This window comes from Apaloderma vittatum, unplaced genomic scaffold, assembly GCF_000703405.1.
Source record: "Apaloderma vittatum isolate BGI_N311 unplaced genomic scaffold, ASM70340v1 scaffold17417, whole genome shotgun sequence".
NCBI lineage: Eukaryota > Metazoa > Chordata > Aves > Trogoniformes > Trogonidae > Apaloderma > Apaloderma vittatum.
This window is the reverse complement of record NW_009724723.1, coordinates 66,330-74,029: the sequence shown is the minus strand read 5'-3', so window position 1 is coordinate 74,029 and position 7,700 is coordinate 66,330.

Sequence of the window (7,700 nt, the reverse complement as noted above, 5' to 3'; positions counted from 1 at the left end):
CACAGATTCCCCACAGCTTCAGAGTGTTGTTTTGTGTAATAGTGGCAGTGCTTCACATGGATAAGGAAAGGGTTTGCAGATTCAGCATTTGGCAGGGACTTGCTTCGGGAGTGGATGTACTGTGAGGATGGGTTTCTCTTCTTTGGTAATCTCACCAGGTGAGAGACTGATGCTCCCACACTGTGTGAGAGCTGCAGCCTCGCTGGCCCTGCTCAGAGCATCTGCCTGTGTCTGACATGTTGAAGGTGCTTGCAGGTACGTGGGCAGGCTGTGGGCACCCCTTGCACTTAACAGGCTGGGCTTGGTTGTGGTGAGGAGGGAGCACTGTGGTTGGGCCGCTGGGCTCTAGAGAAGCTGGGCTTCAGCAAAATCACGTCACGATTGAGTTGCACTTAGCAGTAGCTGGGTTGCGGTGCATTGGCATAACTGAACGCCAGATACTTTTTCCCTTGGTCATCTGTTGTTTAACTAGTGTCTCTTGCAGAACAAGTCTCTGGGGCAGGGGATGGTGGTGGCAGGGCTCTCCAAGCAGGGTGTGCTTCAAGTCTTCTCTTTCAAAATGCTTGTGAGGAAGTGCAAGGAGTTCTTATTGTTTGTCTTCTGCAGCCCTATTAGGGTGAGGAAAGAGGACATGTTCGTGCAAGGGCGTGTTGCTGTATGGAAGCAGGGAGCAGCAGGAGTGATCGGGGTGGTGACATGGAGAGTTGCTGTGCATTTGTTGTATGATATGTGGAATGTACCTCCACATCCGTCTCTGTGCTCAGTGTAGCTATGACAGGGTCACCAAAGAGCCCACCAAAACTTGAACTGATAAAGGCATCTCAGTAAACTTGAGGAGGGGAAGGGCTACTGAGAAAGCTTTAATATGAAGTCCCATATATTTTGGAGAAAGAAAGGTGAAAGCAGAACTGCCTGTTTTCTTGCTCAGCGGAGGAGTGTCAGGCTCATGAAAGCCTACTATAGAAACTGAAAGCGTAACCCAGCTGGTTCAGTTCCCCTGCGTTTCTCATCCCTATATGGCTGAAGATGACACTGAACATAAGCAGAATGTTTAGTTTATCACATCCCCTCTGCTCCTTCTGCATAAATTCTGCATCTGACATCTCAGTAGTCGGCTTTCCACAACCCTGCATGAGGCTTGAGCAGAGCCACCGGAGAACAGAACGTGGCCTTTGCCTTCTGCTTGTGCTGAACGAGATGCAGAAACAGGATTACCAAGGAATGTGCTAATGCTTTTCTCCGCAGATGGCTCAGCTGCTAAAGCAAATGGGCACTGGTAGTGGGCAAAGCAGGAGGAAGACAGAGGAGGGGCAGCAGTGCTGGGAAGTGTTTTCCATATGGCTGCTCTTGAGTAATTCCATTCCTGCGTCCTTCAGCGTGGAGCAAGTGAGGCTGCAGTTGTACACGTGGGAGGAAAGGTCAGTGTGGCCTTTTGATCTGCCTCGCCAGCAGCGCAGTTCCACGTGGGCTGCCAAGCAAACGCTCCATGTGTCTGCGTGCACTTAGCGGTCACATCTGTGAGGCCTGTCAGATTGTCCAATTACTCGGGGTTCTTTAACCTCCCCCCCCATCCCTTTTGGCAAAATAGGGCTATCAAAAAGCATGTGTAAGCAGATGGTCAGCATGCAGGCAAGCTCTCTAATTAAGATGAGCCAGGTCAAAACTTAGATGTGAATTCACTTTATTCTTGCTGCAAATAATTTTATCAGAAAATAAAAACTTTTGATTTCTGTTGCCAGTGTCCTTTTGGTGTTCTCTTGCCTCTGTCCTTTTTATTTACTACTAGCCACTTGTTGAATTAAGAAGATTGTAAAATTTATCAGAGCGATATTATATTTAAGAAGAAATGTGTAAGCATGTGTGCAGCAATAAAACAGTATATTTCACTACATCTGTTCCTGCCGTGGCCTCTTTGTTACCAGCTGACATCAGCATGGCTTTATTTCTGAAAGGACTTGGTGGACTCCTTCAGCTTGTTTTCCTGCACCCAGCCCAGGGGCTGGCTCTGCACCACCTGGCTTCCACGCTGTGAGGAAAACATGGCTGTTCTCCTCTCTTGGTGACCTGCTCATACAGTCTTGCCAGAACATGGGTGTAAAACACTGACTTATTTTTACTGGCTCCTTTCTCCCAGGATTACTCAGTTCCATTAGCAGCACTGTAGCACAGGCTTGGTTGGTGTGGTGGTGGTTGTCAGGGAGGTGATGTTTGTCTTGGAAAGTTGCTCTGGGTAACCCCTGACAGGCAACTTGTCCCTCCCTCTCTTCTTGTCACCCTGTCCGTCTGTCGTCTCTGGCTGTCCATTAAATCCAAGGGTGGAGATTTCTCAGCCTCTGTGTGCTTATCTACTCTGACTTGTTCCGTGCGCTCTCAGAGCCTCTCAAGCATGTGTTTTCTCCAAAACCTTGAGTCTGCTGAAGTGCCTGGACAGTCCTTCCTCTCCTCCCTGAGGATACAGATGCTTGTTTTCTGCCTTCTTTTATGTCTGGGTGGCTGCATCCCTTTTGGTGGCAATAACTGGGCTGCCTGTGTGCAGAGTGCGCTGACTTCAGAGCATGACTAGCGTTCAGGGAATGAGGATCCAGTTTGTCCCTGCGGCTCCGTGTAGGAATGTGCAGTTTACAGAGGGGGAGATACTAATAGCGTCTGACTGACTAATGCTGTTGAAGGGAGGGACTGAGCTTGGAAAAGTTCAAGCACTAATCAGGCGTTTGGGACTCGACAAACAGTGCTTACAAGTATTGTGCTGTGAGAGCCTGGAGTAAACGATGAGCCTCTTTAAGAAGGCTTGGGCCATTCATGTTGGTACAATCATGGTCAAACTGTGGAGCTGGCACCTTCCCACATAGCAGCTCGCAGTTGGTGTGCGTTGACAGACTCGTCTGCTCAGGGTGACGCTGAGTTTTTCTCTCTTGCTGTGGGCAGCCTGGCGAAGCCGGGCTGTGTCAGCCTTGCATCTCGGCTCCTGGGGATGAGTGAACTGAGCTGGGGCTTGTGGTAGGAAACAAAGGCTTAGTTCTCTGCTCACAGCAGGTGGGTGTGCTGGCAGAGCAGGTTTTTGTTTTACCTTTTAAGCTAAACCAGATTGGACGTAACAAATGTATTAAGATAAGAGAGGCTACGCTAGCAAACCATTTGTAAGAGTCGGGACCTGTTTTGAATAAAGGCACTGGCTCTGCTGGAGGTGCTGGTTGCCTCCAAGAACTGAGGGAGAAGGGTAGAGAACTGCTTTTCTAGGGTTGTAAATGGTTTCTACAGTTTTAGGTTTGAAATCAGAAGTGGGTTACTGGCAATAATCAACGCTAGGGCTGCAGAGAGGCAGGCTATTAGGGGACAGCAGCCACATTTGGGTGCAGCTATGGACATGCAGAGCCTGAAGGGCAAAGCCGAGCTACGACCCTCAAGCTATGTGTGATCTGCATCTGGGGAAAGGGGCGAGCACACACATGCCTTTTGCTTTTCCTAGTTGTGGTTAACTTTGTAAGCCTGCAAGTTCAGGGCAAGGTTTGAAGGGCATTTCAGAAGACTAAAGAAGCCTTGGAAGAGGATCGGTGCCATGCAGAGAGCTAGCTCTGGTCCCAAGGGTCTGGCTGCTTGGTTCCTAAAATAAGCTCTGAGAAATGAGTGAGAGACTTTTCCTCTCCCTCCTCCTGTTACCGGCAGACCAAGCCCAAGGAGACAGAGAGAGCAGGACTGGAAAGTGAGATCTGCTCCCTCCTGGCTGCAGCTCTCTGCCAACGGGTGTGTTTTGCTCCCTCCTCTGTTGGCTCGCATGGCAAAACACAGGGCTGTTGCTTTGTCATGGTGGGTTGGGAAAGAGGGAGGTGAAGGGAGTGCGGTGGCATGGCTGGATGCATGGGCTTAAGGTAGGGTGGGATTGTTGTTTTTAAAGAAATGCAAAGTAACTCAATGTAGCTTTTCCAAGGAGGAAACTGAGCTGGTCTGTGTTGCACTGAGATGTTGTTAAAACACCAGTACAAAAAGATGTCTCATTTATTTTTGTCTTATCACTTCTTTGCGAGTCAGGGTCATTCCAGTACCATTTATACAAGGCTCCAGCAGTGATGGACCGTGCAAGCAAGTCTGTGCAGAGATCGGCTCTGGAGGGAAGGCGAGTAAATGTGTTACTGCTCCTTGAGATACGCTTTAGGAGATGGAGGCTGATCTTTCATATCAAGGCTAAGTTGACATTATATCTCTCCCTTCTGCTCAGAAGGCTTTATTCGAACACATTCTTGGCACAGCATAGCAGAACCACCAATATTTCTATGAATTTTATTAAGCTTGCTTCCATAATGGGAGCCAGCAATCTGCTCTCAACAACTCCTTCCACCCCCCTACTCCCTAGATCTAAAATGGAACTTTTATCCATGAGTTTTGAAACAAGTTTATTGACGGAAAGTCGAATCCCTTTCGCAAAGGTTCTCATTGAGAAGCTGAAAATGCTTCAGGCAAGTTGTCCAGAAAGCTATTTCTGCCGTGCTGCTGCTCTGGTCTGAGTGCTTGTCAGGCACAGCATCTTCAAGGCTGTTGAAGGCTTTGGCCATGCTGCTCCTGGGGTGACTGTTCTTTTCCTTCCTGGGGCCAGAGGGGATGGTATTTCTTGTTTCCTGATTTTATGTGGCATTTTCCCATTATGCATTCAGTTAAACTACAGTTTTCCAGGTCTGAATGCAGTTGAGGGGAAAGTACTTCTCTCACTGTGCCCGCTGCAGTTCTGGCTGCAATAACGGGGCGGATCAGTCTCTCATGCCAGAGTTCAGCATTTACTGGACATCCAGGACTTGCCAGTCATGCGAGTGCCCGTGGGCTGGGTTTTGGTGCAGAGCAGCCCTGGCATGGGATGTACATAGGCTCAGCATGGGAGGAGAGGACTCGATGCCAAAAGTGCATGGGGTGAGCCCTGGCAGCTCAGAGCCACCGGGGCTTTTGATAGGGCGAACACAAGGGCTGCCCTGTGCGGCGGGTGGGCAGCTTGTTGCTGCCATTGCAGCACGAAGCTGACCCCGCAGTCCTGTTGAGAGAAAACCTGATTATTTTTTTTTTATCTCGCCGAGGAACCAGAGTTGTTTATTTCTAGCGCGTGGATATCTCCTGCTGCAGGGTTCATTGCGTTGGCCTCAGGAGAGCTTTGCTGGTGTTGCCGTTGCATTGATTTTTGTCTAAATGGAGGCATGACTTGGATGCGAAGGCTGCTGACCTTGGGAAGGCTGGAAGGCGCTACTTCTCCTGGGGCTCTGCCTCATGGCAGGGTTCACTGTGGCCTGGCAGGGGCTTGCTTGCCTTTGGTCATGAGCCCTTCCTAAACTGATGCAGGGAAGGTACCCCTTGTCTTTTGCACCTGAGCTGCCATTGCTTTGCCTCTGCTGTTCTCATCTCTGCATATTTTCTTACAATATGAGGGTTTGCCACGCTGCATATCTTGCCTTCCCCTCAGCTCCCCACCCAGGCCAAGCAGCTTTCTTTGCCACATTTCCTCTGGTTAAACATCAGCGCATATCATGCAATCCATCCAAACTCTTTAGTTGATCTCTGAAGAATTGTTTTTCATCTGAATTCCTGGAATGTTTCCATACACTGAAGAGTTTCTTGCGGACGGAAGGGAAATTAATCTTCTGTCCCTCCCTCCTGAGGAGCAGTGGCAAGGAGAAGGCTGGTTATTTGGGAGATGTGGGCGCTGCTGTGTTTGCTTACAGATGTGGCTCTTTGGCTTATTAAGGCAGCTGTGAAGAGCAGCAGTAGCTCCACATTAGCAGCTTCCCTGTTGGATGGAGAAAGAGAGCGTCCCTGACTGGTAAGCTGGGAGAACGTTGCTCTGTTTCTGTGTGCAAAGGAGACTCGTGCTTGTATATGGACAGAAGAACAAACGACTGCTCACAAAATCCCTCACTTTTCAGTCTGGAGTGAAGGAACAGCAGTGGCAGGCAGGCAGGCTGCTGGCACAGTGTGCTCTAGCGGTGATCCCTGATGGTACAGTGGCACCTGCATGACCCCGTCAGCTCCATCTCCCTTTCTCTGGGGTGGAGGTGAATTACAGCTCTGCTTCTTCCTCCTCTGATAGTCTACAAATTCCATACTTAACCATCTGGCAGCAGCAATCCCAACCAAAGCACAGCAGGTTTATATGCTGAGCAGGTCTTTGGAATTAGAGTTCCTCACTGCTCACTGGAGCTGCAGCATTTGGCTCTTCTCTGATGCCTGAGCCTGGCCTGGGTGATGGGCTCTGTGGTCCTGGATGTCTAACAGAGGCAGCAACATGACCAAGTGTGGCAGCTCTCATCCCATGCCCTGATGGTAGAGCAAGCTGCCTGTCCCTGCCAGCCCTGCCAGGGTGACTGGAGAGGACTCCTTAGGTGCACTGTCCCCCCACCACTATGACACCGCCTTGTCTCTTCCTTTAACAGCAGCTGATCCTCACCTTGCACCAACCCTGAGAGCCAGCTTTGGATAACAGAAGACCAAGCACAGGCTGGGGGGAGAGAAAAAAGCAAAAAGCTTCAGAGTTCCTGCAGACTTGCAGGATCAGATTAGAAGCACATGCTAAATACAGAAAGGCCACCTATAGCTGTGACAGCTTGCCGGGCATCAGGAGGTGACACCAGGAAAACTTCTGCTAGAAAGGTTCCTCCATGCCAGTGCTGCTCCCAGGCTTGTGCAGGAACATTCTCTCCCTCCTGGACTCAGTCCCTGTCCCAGCACCGTGGTGAGCACCCTCCAGCAGCCCTCAAAGCTGTGAGGAGCTTAATGAGCCAGTGAAATACCAGCAGAAGGAGTCCGGGACTTGCTGATATTAAAGGAAATCTTGTTACTAGTGATGTTGCTGACTACCACGTGTGCCCACTGGTTTGGCAGAAATCACCAGCTCTGCTCTCTGTATTGACGTGCATCAAAGTCCTCAGCCAGAGCTTCCGACCTGGCAAACTGGGGTGTGATCAGATGTACAGCCCGTGTGGGGCTGCAGAAAGAGAGTATTATTCTGTTGTAGTGATTTGAGGCACAAGGAGGGCGAAATGAGCTGCTGGAGGTTGCAGGTCAGGTCTGATGCTGCCAATGACTCCAGCCAGAGGGCAGGCACTTGGATGTACCACCCTGTCTGTCCCCTGCCACAGCAGCTGACACCCGTTTTGGGGTGCAAGTAGGTGACGAGGAGCCCTCGTAAATGCAGCAACTTGTCCTGAGGTCTGCACAGGGAGGGAGGCAGGAAGGGACCCCGTGGCTGGGCAGGAGGGACATTTCTGCCACACGGGGCACCCTGACAGCACCAGCCCTGGGTTTGGATGGACTGGGGGCTCTTACAGCACCTGGGCACTGCGTGGCAGCTGAGGGAGCAGCAAATCCCACTCCCCAGCCCCCTCTGTAGTCACAGCTGGGGGCAAAATGTAGGATTTAAGTAGCTGCTGCTCCTGGCCATGGTGCAGATGCTTCCTGTTTGAGCTGGGTGTCGTTCAGCACCGACATAGTATTTTAACGGGCTTGTAAAAGCGTGGGAACCAGATCTGGAAGCAAGGTGAGCTTGCCTGTTACTCCAGGCTCCTCCACCAGCTTTGGGCTGCTGTTTCATCTAGGGTGAGGGAAGCACTTGAGCAAGGGAATTTTTAGTTCCTTTTCTTCTAGAGCTTCCTTGGGATTGCCCAGACAGAGAGCCCTGCTGGGTCAAAGTAGCATGTAATGACATCTTACACCTGCGCTGCCTCAAGCTA